The sequence below is a fragment of the Peromyscus maniculatus genome, chromosome X (assembly GCF_049852395.1).
Source record: "Peromyscus maniculatus bairdii isolate BWxNUB_F1_BW_parent chromosome X, HU_Pman_BW_mat_3.1, whole genome shotgun sequence".
In the NCBI taxonomy this organism is placed as follows: domain Eukaryota; kingdom Metazoa; phylum Chordata; class Mammalia; order Rodentia; family Cricetidae; genus Peromyscus; species Peromyscus maniculatus.
The window spans coordinates 55,523,077-55,535,445 of record NC_134875.1 but is presented as its reverse complement, the minus strand read 5'-3'; positions in this window follow the sequence as shown (position 1 = coordinate 55,535,445).

Below are 12,369 nucleotides of genomic sequence, written 5' to 3'. Positions count from 1 at the left end.
TGTGCTACGATGGTGAAAAACTATCTTCGTTTTTGTCTTTCCTCTCCTCGTGTTAGTTCCATTTTGCAGATGCTGCACAAGCCTTAGTTGTTTCAATTTGGGGGATGTTCTGCTCCAGAGCTCCCATCCTCAGATGCCCCCTACTGCCCTGCCACTGCTACCTGGTATTCATCGTATGCATGACCCATGGAAATATTATTTTACAGTCATCTTTTTTAGACACCATGTATTTGTCTGTTTTTCTCCTTACAGACCAGACCTTGCAGCTTGGTTATGGAATTTGTGATTGAGATAAGTTGGCGCCACCTCGTGGAAGAATCCTGAACTGCAGCTTGAACACAGCAGGCAGTGAAGAGGCAGGAGATGTGGTTCAATCTCACCTTAAAGAGCTTTCTAGAAAACGTAGTACGAGGGCATCTGTAGGATATTAAGGTACACTGGGTATTATTACATAATTTTCAGCCTGTTTCTATGCTTGAAAATGTTTATGTGAGAAGAACAATCATTTCAACATTTTTGTTGTTTGTTTTTTTGTTTTGTTTTGTTTTGTTTTCGAGACAGCGTTTCTCTGTGTAGTTTTGGAGCCTGTCCTGGAGCTCACTCTGTAGACCAGACTGGCCTCGAACTCAAAAGATCCGCCTGGCTCTGCCTCCAGAGTGCTGGGATTAAAGGCGTGCGCCACCACCGCCCGGTCTCAACATTTTAAAATACATTTTTAGATATCTGAATAAATAGTTGGAGACCTACATTAGCAAATATGGAGCCTTCACCTTTGTGGCCTGGTTTACTTGTAGCAAATACATATAATTTACACCAAATTTTAATTTTTGTATAGTCTAGGTGTTTCACTATATGAATAGCACTATATTAGTGAACAATTAATTCCCTTACCATAGCTTACATAATGAAGAGTAGTTTATGTAAAATTCTATTTATATATAAACAGATACATTTGTATTTCTTTATTAATTCTCTAAATTTCTTAAACACAGGAATACTATAATATTTTATATTAGCATAACACTGAAATTAGCTAATTTTTATTTTTACATTACTGTATAAAAGTATCTGATTTTATTCACACTGGAAATAATAGAAATTGGTGAACCTTTATTTAAGCCTCACCAGGAATTACAGATTAACTGTAATGTGTATTTGGCTTATATATGAATGTGTTTCTGAACTCTTCTCAATTCCTTAAGAGATTTCCCAGGGAAATTTTCATGAAATGTGCTTTTCAACTGTTGACACAAAAACCAATTCTCACCTTAAAGGGAATAAGAGATAGTTGATTCTGGAGCCATTTTGAGTGACCATGACCAGGTAATGCAGATTTAGGTCACCCCAAATTCCATATTCCAATGTGGAAGCAGTTTCATAAAGTTTTATGGATTAACAGAACGAAGAAAGTCATAAATCAAGGCAAGTCAAAAATACAGTGGTGGGTACATCAGAGAGGTGGTTACAGCAAGATAGGGGAAGCTTTCCTATGGGCCCAAGATGATCTGATGACAGTCTTAGCTTTTGGGTTGGGGGAAGTTGGTGGTCTGCTTAGTTAATTGATTCCAAAGAATTGCTATCTCTTCATCACAGGATGTTATTTCTGTCAAAGAGGTGGACAAGGAATGGCTGGCTGTTCCAGAGAGCTAGAACTAGCCCAAGATAAGGAGATTAGCCTCTGGACTTGCAACATTCCAATCTCTCCACAATACTGCAATCCTAATCAGTCAATCAGTCTTTGCAAACACAGCTTCTTCAGAAGTTTTCATTTACAAACTCTTGAAATTTTAAACACTTCCAATATCCTCTAAAGGGAAGCCTTCATTGCAATCACTTGAGTTAAGGCAATGAGAAGCCTTTACAAACTGCTTTCCCAACCGATGAGAGGTCTTTCCTAACTTGTTTGGTGATTGTACAATCAGAACTGGGTAATATTTGTTCACCTTGACAAATGTTTCTCAAAGAACTTACCTTGAAACTTTGCTTCCTGGCCCAGGCTTTAAAACAAGTCACTTTTCCATAGGCGCATACACACAGTAGACACCAGATAGATCTACATGAAGTCTGAGATCTTGTGACCACCCCTCTGATGCACTGCTGAGTGGATGAGTCTGTCCAGTTCTGGGGACTATTCACAAGAATTCCACTTGACAGAAAATGTAATTTACACTCTTCAGTTGTGTGTATAAGGAATAAAGTCAACATAATGTTTTTATTATTTAGTCACAGTTTCAGTTAGTGTACAATTTCTATTAGAAACAAGAAGGCATCTTGGGGTGCCTTTAAAGGCACAAACAGTGAAGTAAAAACAGAGAGGATTGAAGTTATAAAAGCATGCGCACAAACACACACACACACACACACACACACACACACACACACACACACACACGGAATGGACCCATTCTAAAACCCTTCTCTGTGGAGTAAAGCAAAATAAAGCATCCTTATAAGGTACCCTGACACCAAGTTTTGATGGGAGAAAGAGTCTGAACTTTGTCACTTTTGTTTTTCCTTCCGAAATGAGCAAGTAAACCTAGCAAGACTGTGGCTGTATGTTGTATGCCTGTCTCTATCTATACATTTCTGAGGATAAATCAACATATGTTTTAATCAAGTAGGATTATGCCTTTTATAAGATTTTACAAGACCATATTGTTCTAGGCCTGCATCCATGAAATAACTGTGAGATTTCTCAAAATGGCATTGTTGTATCCTTTGGTCTCTCCATTGGTGATTGAGGACAATCTCTTAGTTTTCTTCCATAGATGGTTAACTGCACAGTAGAACATGTATCCTCTTACATGTTTCCCCCTTAAAGGGCTAGCTAAATTCAAAGAGTCCTGGGAGATATCCTTGGTTATCTGTAAATAATACTCCCCTAAAGTCACGTTTATAGAAAACAATATTGCTAACAACACAAATGTGCTTTGTTCTCGTGGGCTGAGCAAAAGTCTGCCAATTGCCTGCATCCCTGACAGGGCCTGCAGGCTGAATGTGTTTTGCTTTCAGTAAAAGACAAGGGCAAGGGAGAAATGGTGATGTGGAGGTATTTCAGGTTTGGAAACAGTCTATGCATCCTGGTTCTCATAGAAACTTATTTCATAATGGCTTTCATGATGACTTTTGGGAGGAGGCTAGTGTAAGCTAATGGGAAGAACAAAGTTCTATCTGCAAGTGTTTGGGCTCATTTGAGGGTGATGATGTTCAGTGGTGGGAGCTGAACCTCCCTAGGGAGGAAAGACATTCAGAGATTCTAGAGCCAAGTCAGCTGGTTCCTGCTACAGGCCAAGCTATCTTCTGAGGGATCTCTTGGGACTGTGCGACATCCTGCTCCCAAGTATTCTGAACCTACTCTCTTTGTATAAGCTGGGTGTCCATGGGTTGAGGAGAGGAAATGGCTCCTTCTCAGCCCAGCTAGTCCCTCTGTGAAGTGTGGATGAGATTGCTCACACATAGGATCTCCAAAACCTTTCTTTAGTGCTATCTCCTACTTAACAGTCCTCACTGATGTTCACATATACCTCAGAATTATATATGTATAATATATATAGTATAATATAATATATTTATAATATATATATATATATATATATATATATATATAGGTTTTTTTTTTCCAAAACAAGGTTTTTCTGTGTAGCCCTGGCTGCTCTGGAACTTGCTCTGTAGCCAGGTTAGCCTTGAACTCACATAGATCTGCCTACATCTGCCTCTCAAGTGCTGGGATTTAAGGTGTGGGCCACCACCACCACCTGGCCTATATCTCAGAAAATTTTTAAGCAAGCAGTTGATTAGCTGATCTTCCTAAAAACATGAAGTTCAAGCCGGGATGGTGGTGGCGCATGCCTTTAATCCCAGCACTTGGGAGGCAGAGGCAGGCAGATCTCTGTGAGTTCGAGGCCAGCATGGTCTACAGAGCAAGCTCCAGGAAAGGCGCAAAACTACACAGAGAAACCCTGTCTCCAAAAACCAAAAAACAAACAAACAACAAAAAAAACCCATGAAGTTCTAATATGCATTGCTCTATTTTGTCACTTTCTACTCATTTGGTAATAAATGAAACAAAGCCCGGAATTTATCAAGTAGTAGCTAAAAATGTCAGATCAAAATTCACTCATCTCAAAAATATTGTCATGTAATTTGCTCTATTACAATCAAGCCCAGCTATGTTCCCCTAAAACCAAAAAACATTCAGTGTTATTTCCCAGGACATAACATTTTTCGTTCTGTAGTATCCAGTATCATGGCTCTCCAGATGACCTGTCTATAGACAAGTGTGGCACTTCTGTTCTTACAGGATTAATTTCCTAGAAATTTTTGTAGAATCACTGTGTAGTCAGAAGTTTTCCTGTGTCCTGCCCAGTCCTGTGGTCCCGTGTTTCTCTGGTCCTGCCTGGTCCTGCAGTCCCATAGCAGCTTATAAAATAATTACTCAGAGGCTTAATATTAATTGCAAATAATATGGTCTATTGGCTCAGGCTTCTTACAACTAGCTCTGTAGACCAGGCTACCCTCACACTCACAGAGACCTGTCTACATCTTACAACTAGCTCTTTCAACTTAATTCATCCCGTAACTATTTATGTATCACCACATATTCCATGGCTTTACCTGCGTCCCATTACAAGTTGCTCCTTGGAAGGCAGTTTGGTGTCTCTCCTTACTCTCGTTTCTCCTTTCACTATCTCCTTGGATTTTCCCACCTGGTTCCATCCTGCCCTGCCATAGGCCAATGCAGCTTTATTTATTAGCCAATGGGAGTGACACATATTCACAGCAGACAGAAAGACATCCCACAGCATCATTGGGTGACATTATTCAGTTGATTTTGGGCTTTTGATTCAGCTTCTTTGATTTAGAGTGATTTTATATCTATTCATCTTTGTTATGTATGTCATTGGTGCATACTTAAACATTTACTTACTCCATTTTTAGCTTTTTAAAACTTTCATTGCATGTGCTAATTGTACATAGTTCTGTGTTGCACAAGACATAGTCATATTGTATTATTTATCCAATTTTTTGAGATGGGGCCTTATACTGTAGCCTATGCAGACAATGATTTCACTATGCAGCTGAGGCTGAACTAGAACTCATGGCAATTCTCCTGTCTCAGCCTCCCAATTGCTGAGATTGCAAGCATGAACCACTCTGCAAGGCTCATTTTTTTTAAATGATGTTATTAACCACAGTGCTCCAAGCTTAATAAGTAAGTGTCCTGTAACCAATCTTTACTGGTTCACTCACTTCTGAATATTGTTCCAGTATATTGTTGTGCCACAATTTCCTTTACTGACTCCACCATTGCAATATCTTTGAGTTGTTGGACTTTTTACAAGAAAAAGCTGCTACTGTTAACTAAAATATGGACATAAGCAATGGAACTGGGAGAAGGGAACCTAGATGATATACAATCCCTCTTTCTATTTGTACAACCCGACAAGCTATTGTAAAATTCTGGCCCCAACTTTCACAATAAAGTCTTCATTTTAAAAATAACAATGTGCCTGGCAGTGGTGGCACATGCCTTTAATCCCAGCACTCGAGAGGCAGAGTCAGGCGGATCTCTGTGAGTTTGAGGCCAGCCTGGTCTACAGAGTGAGATCCAGGACAGGCACCAAAAAAACTACACAGACAAACCCTGTCTCAAAAAACTAAAATAAATAAATAAATAAATAAATATTCCTAAGCCAGATGCAACATTTCTTTATTATTATTATTATTATTATTATTATTATTATTATTATTTATTCTTCTCTCATACATTACATCCAGACCACAGTTCCCCCACCACCACTCCTCCCAAAATCCCCCACCTCCCCTCTTACCCAGATCCCCTCCTCCTCTGTTTCCCTTCAGAAAAGAGCAGGTCTCCCAGGGATATCAAACATGGCATAACAAGTTACAATAACCCTAGGCACAAACCCTCATTCATGAGAGCAATCAAGAAATCTTAAGTGGTATCAAAAAGGGATTAGATATGAGGTAACAAGAAAACTACAGGCGTATCTCAGAAGTTGAGTCCCTTGGTGGTCAGGATACTCTGTTGTAGTTTAATCTTCCTAAGGCCAATAATTGGCTGTTCCTGTTTTATGAAAACTAACTTATCAGGACATTTCCCCACATGAAAGCACTAACTAAGGCACTGCAGAGTAAAAAGAAGACCTCAGCTTTATTATAATAGTATGTAAACCACGGTCCCCTAGGTTTCTTCCTCATTACATCCTCAGATGCACAAAGATTGTTCTGGTAACAGTGACAAAAGCTGTCCAACCAGCAGCATGATCACAGGACCAAAGGGCAGCCTGGCTTCAGGAATTCATGGCCCTAAGTTTCTCCTGTGAAACATAAAACCTATCTGGTTCAGCAGTTGCTCACACCACGTTCGAGAAAACGTTTCTGCTCCCACCACCTCATCTACCGCAGAATTTCCCCAGTCTCGTTTTGCAAAGGAAAATGTGGTATTAATTATTGTACTTATCCATCAGTGATGATTCAAATGAGATTGCCCCCATAGGATTATCATTGGAACACTTGGTCCCCAGCTGGTGATGCTGATTGGTGAGGTCTGAGAGGTCCAGTCTGGCAGGAGGAAGGACAGTACTGCAGGTGGCCTTTGAGGTACAAAGCCTTGTGCCACCATGCCCTTACCCTGCTTCGTACTTGCATTTCAAGGTATTAGCGCCGTTGTTCCAACCATCATACCTGCCACTTGCTACCATGTCTCCCTGACATGATCAAGTGGATTCTTAGCCCTCTGGACATGGGACTAGAGAATTAGGTGTTTGCCCTGCTGGGTTTTGGTTTGCTTTGCTCCAGAATTCTCCACTGTAGGGATCCATCCCTTTTAGAATGGTAATGCATATTCTATGTCATGATATGTTAGAAGTCTGTAATTTGCTCTTTTATTATACAAGCAGTTACATTTAAGACAGCACCTTGAGTCTCAGAGGAGACTTTTAACTTGGGATTGTTAAGACTAAGAAAGAACATGGAGACTTTGAAGTTGTGCTAAATGCATTTGGCATTATGATATTGCCATGGGACTATGATAGCCAGCAAGTGGAATGTGGTAATTTTAATGAGAATGTCCCCCACAGACTCATGAATTTTAATACTTGGTTTTCAATTGGTGGCTCTTTTTGGAGAATACTAGAAGGTGTGGGTGGGTGGCCTTTGAGGTTTTGAAGGTTTTCACCATTCCTAATATTCCTAATATTCTCATATTTATTCTCCCTGCCCCGTGTGTGTGTGTGTGTGTGTGTGTGTGTTTTATATTTGCATTTCAAGATGTGAGCTCTCAGTCTGCTGCTCCAGCCACCATGTCGCCTTGCTGCTGTTCCTTCTGTCATGATGGTAATGAACTTTTATTCCTCTAGAGGTTTGTGGGTTCCTTGGGGATGTCAAATTAATATAAGCTAAGTCTTTTGGGAAGAGAAACACTCACCTGAGACAATGCCTTCATTAGATTTCCTGTAGGCAAGTCTGTAAGTCATTTTATTGATTCGTGATCCATGAGGGAGGGCCCAGACCACTGTGAGTGGCAACATTCCTGGGAAGGTGGTCTTGGTTTGTATAAGAAAGCAGGCTAAGCCAGGCGGTGGTGGCACACACCTTTAATCCCAGCACTCGGGAGGCAGAGCCAGGTGGATCTCTGTGAGTTCGAGGCCAGCCTACGCTACTGAGTAAGTTGCAGGAAAGGCACAAAGCTACACAGAGAAACCCTGTCTCAAAAAAAACAAAAAGAAAAGAAAAGAAAGAAAGAAAGAAAGAAAGAAAGAAAGAAAGGAAGGAAGGAAGGAAGGAAGGAAGGAAGGAAGGAAGGAAGAAGGAAGGAAAGAAAGAAAGAAAGAAAGAAAGAAAGAAAGAAAGAAAGAAAGAAAGAAAGAAAGAAAGAAAGAAAGAAAGAAAGCAGGCTGAAAGAACCATAGAGAGAAAAACAATTAGCAGTGTTTCTCCATGGTTCTGCTTCAGTTCCTGCTTCCAGGATATTACATTGAGTGCCTGTCCTGGCTTTCCTTCATGATGGACTGTCTTAGTTGAGGTTTCCATTGCTATTGCTGTGAAGAGACACCATGACCACCACAACTCTTATAAAGGAAAACATTTGATTTGGGGCTGGCTTACAGTTCAGAGGTTTAGTCTATTATCATCATGACAGGAAGCATGGTAGCATACAGGCAGACATGGTGCTGGAGAAGCTGAGAGTTCTAATCTGGATCCACAGGCAGTAGGAAGAGAGAGTGACACTGGGCCTGGATTGAGTGTCTGAATCCTCAAAGCCCACCCTCTATGACATCCTTCCTCCAACAAGGCCACACCTACTCCAACAAGGCCACACCTACTTCAACTAGGCCACACCTACTCCAACAAGGCCATATTTCCTAATAGTGCCACTCTCTATGAGCCCATGGGGGCCATTTTAATTCACACCTCCACATGGACCATGAACTGTCAGATGAAGTAAACCCTTTCCTCCTCAAGTTGCTTTTGGTCATGCTCTTTATCACAGCAAAGGCAAGCAACTAAGACAGACATACATTATGTACTCTAGATCAATGGTTCTCAACTTGTAGGTTGTGGTCCCTTTGGGCATTCAACAACCCTTTCACAGGAGTCACATATCAGATATCCTGCATATCAGATATTTACATTACAATTCATAACAATAACAAAATTACAGTTATAAAGTAGCAGTGAAAATAATGTTATGGTTGAAGGTCAACACAACGTGAGGAACTGTATTAAAAGATTGCAGCATTAGAAAAGCTGAGAACCACTGCTCTAGATGAAGGCTACTATGTAGAGAGATGCTGGCAAGCACTCAGGCAAATGTTCTACAGAGGCCAACACAGACACGCAGGCCATACAGGCATAGACAGACAAGCCTATCGTCAAACGCAGGCAGGCTGGCCGGCAATGGGCTCCAGCTATCACCTAGCACATTAGCAAGTGTTTTAAAGGATTTTGTGATCTTAAGACCTGTCAGCATTGCCTTAAGTGAGGTGGGCGGTAATAGAGGCTAACTTGTCCCCCTTCTTTACCATCAGTAAAATGCCATTTGTCCTGTCAACTCAGAGGAACAGAGAACAAATCCTCTGGCTCTGTATTGCTTCTCTTTCAATAAAAGGGTCTATCATGCCCTAAATCACATAGCTGAACTTTCAGTTTTTCCTCCACAGCTCTCACACTTTGACTTCTAACCTCTACATGTCCTCAGAGCCAGCTTTTAGTGGAGTCAAATAGCCAGTAGACTTTCTCTGGCTTGGTCTGCACTCCTCTGTCATCAGAATGCTCACCAGGACCTTAGGAATCTTTCCGAGAGAGGCAGAGGTCCAGTCCAGCTCTTGCCTTTCCCCCTGCAGCTGAGGCTATGAGTTCTAGGTACAGGTAAGGAAGAGAATCATGAGAGAATTTGAGGAGTCATAGAAAGATAAGACATACTTTATTCACTTCAGACAAAGGCTGCTAGTCAGGTAACCACTGGCACACAAAGGACACATGCACAGGCCAGTGACACACAAGCCACATGGTGGTAGGCATATATATCTACAAACACACAGAAACAGGCTGGTAAAGGCAAAGGTTCAGGCCCCTGACCTCAAAACCATATTTATACAGAATCACATAAAAGTGGCACTCTGTCAAAAACAGTTATAACAAATTACATCACTGTTTACTTTGGGGGGTTCCCAGACATCTGGTGCCAGCCATTTTGTGCTCACTCATAATCATAGTCCAGTGTCTGTCACATACCATCATATTTTAACTGAGTTGTACCAGATATTCTTGTCTGTACCATGTTGCCTGAACGTGCATTGGACCGTATGGCCCTCTGTTCCCAACAACTGTACACAGAGGCTCTTTGGGGAGGACTTTTCGCTGCTAGCTTGGTGTTTCCAGTGATTTTCCTTATTCCTGGAAAATTATCAATAGCCTAACATCTTGCTGGCCCTCTGGGAAGATGCATGTAGATGTAGGTCATGGTTATTGTTCTGTGATATGTGTCTCTTTATTTGGTCTGGGTTTCATTTGTTTTGTTCTGTAACTTTCCTGGAGAGGTATTTCAGAAGCAACCTGACATGAGTGTAGAGTAACTAGCAAAACTTCTGAAAATGTGTCCTGGCCATTTTCAGGGTGGCAGGAAGATGTCAAGGTGGGGAGTGAGGGAGAACTGTGGACTTCCACTTTCTGGGATATTTCAGTCTCTTGGATGCTGGAATTGTAGACAGATGCCTGGTGTCCCTGCTGAAGTTGAGTTCTTATTGGAAACACTGTAATATTCATTTTCCTCTACCTACCACATGCAGCAACTTGATTCCCTAACTGGCAGCTGTTGGGCTCTTCCTTGTTACTGTGGCTGAGCTAAAAGACAATTGATCAAACAGCTAACTTGCCTATTGGTATGCCAGCAGCTGGCAGTTTGGGACTCAATAAGGATGCCTTGAGGAGCCAATATGAGTCAACCTTTCCACTCCTGAGGCACAGCCTTAACTAGAACACTTCCAGGTAATTTGCCCTGAATGTTTTCCTACCGTCAGCCTTGGTGAGCACTAAATGATCCCAAACCATTTCCACTCAGGCCGGAGGGGCAGAAATTCTTCTTAGTGGCCCAGCAGAGACAAGGACAACTATAACTTGTATTAAAAGGACAACACTGTGACTAGTACAAATGTAAGGCTCTCTCATTTGGGGTGATACATATGCTAATCTGTTTGACTTAATTATTCCACATTACATTCATACATATAACATCACTGTAGCCTATAATCGTAGACAATTTGTCAATACACAAGAAAAAATACAAAAAAAACTAAATATTATCTATATTATACGTAAACAGAATCCATTTGTGAGTGTGCCTAGACTTCATTACTAATTTTTAAATTTAGTAAGGAGTCCTGGGAATTAGGGCTTCTTTAGGAAGTGTCCTGTCAGGAATGAAAATGAACCATCCCAACAGTACCTGATATTGGAAAGACCTAATTCCCATTTGGGCTAATATGAGTCCATAGCTCTACCTACAGGGACATGTTTCCCAAAATTTAATATTTTCTGTAAATTGTAACATTGCTAGGAGCAAGGTGTAGACAGACTGAGAGTTTCTCTCTTCCCACTTTTGGTCAAAACTGTGGATTTAGTTTTACATGCATGTATAAATGTTTGTTTTGTTTTGTTTCTTGTTAACGCATACTGGGAGGGGAAGGAGGAAAGTTTTCAGACCCAGTCCAGAAGAAACAACACTTGGTAATTTGGAACAGAAATCAGGTTCTGTGTAGAACACCACTTCTCTGAGACTCGTCCTGGTGCCAGCAAGTATCCTGGGTACTTGTTAAGACTTTACATTTTGAAACTCAACCCATAATAACTAAAAAAAAAAAAAAAACCTATATGGATTCAACCCAGCACTCTGCTTTAACAAGCCCTCCAGATGATTGGCAAGCCCAGAGAAATCTGAAAACTACTGACTTGTATTACTTGCTATATTGTTTCTCGATTAACAAAGCAACAGTTTGGATAGTTCTAAAGCATTAAGTTTACTTAGTGGGGCTGGAGAGATGGCCCAGTAGTTCAGGGCACTTCCAGAATACCCAGGTTTAATTCCCAGCAATGACACAGCAGTTCACAACAGTCTGCGACTCCATTCCCAGGAGATCCGACGCCCTCTTTGGCCACTGTGGGCACTGCATGGATGTATTGTGCAGAGCTACATGCAAGCAAAACACCTATACACTTTAATAACATTTTTAATGAGGAAAAGGTTGGGTTTTTTTTAATGTTTGCTTAAGTTTTCTGATAGGTGCCAGATTTCCTGCTGTGTATTGTGTTGGCTAGAAATAACAAAGAATTGGTACAGATACCTATCAAATACTCAAGCCAGCAAAACCCATGCATGTCGCACTGCTGTTCACAAAGAGCAAGGCTGATTCTCCCGAATAGGTTCTTCCTTTCTATAGAACTCACTAGTTTGGATCACATGTGCTACTCATCTTCCCAAATAGCTGTTGCACCTGGAGCTAAAACAGGGTGGAAATGTGCCAGGGGGGAATTGCCTGAAGAAGAAAGTTTTGCCCTTCTTTCCTCCTAAAATGATGTTAAAGCCTCACATTAGGGAAGGCTGATCGCTGACTCTTTTCTCTGGGTAGTATCACTAAGCCCTTGTCCTGTCAAAACCTGTTTGCAGGATTGATGGCAACAGGCAGGATGTAAACGGTGAAATTTATAAAGTCTAATTCATTTCCTACTTCCGAACCTCTAATGAAATCCCCAAAACACAGCGGGGATGGCAGTTATCTTCAGTGCCAACCAATGATCCCACCAGGAGCTGAATCCGAACCTAGGGACCAAGAAAATCCACTACTAGAG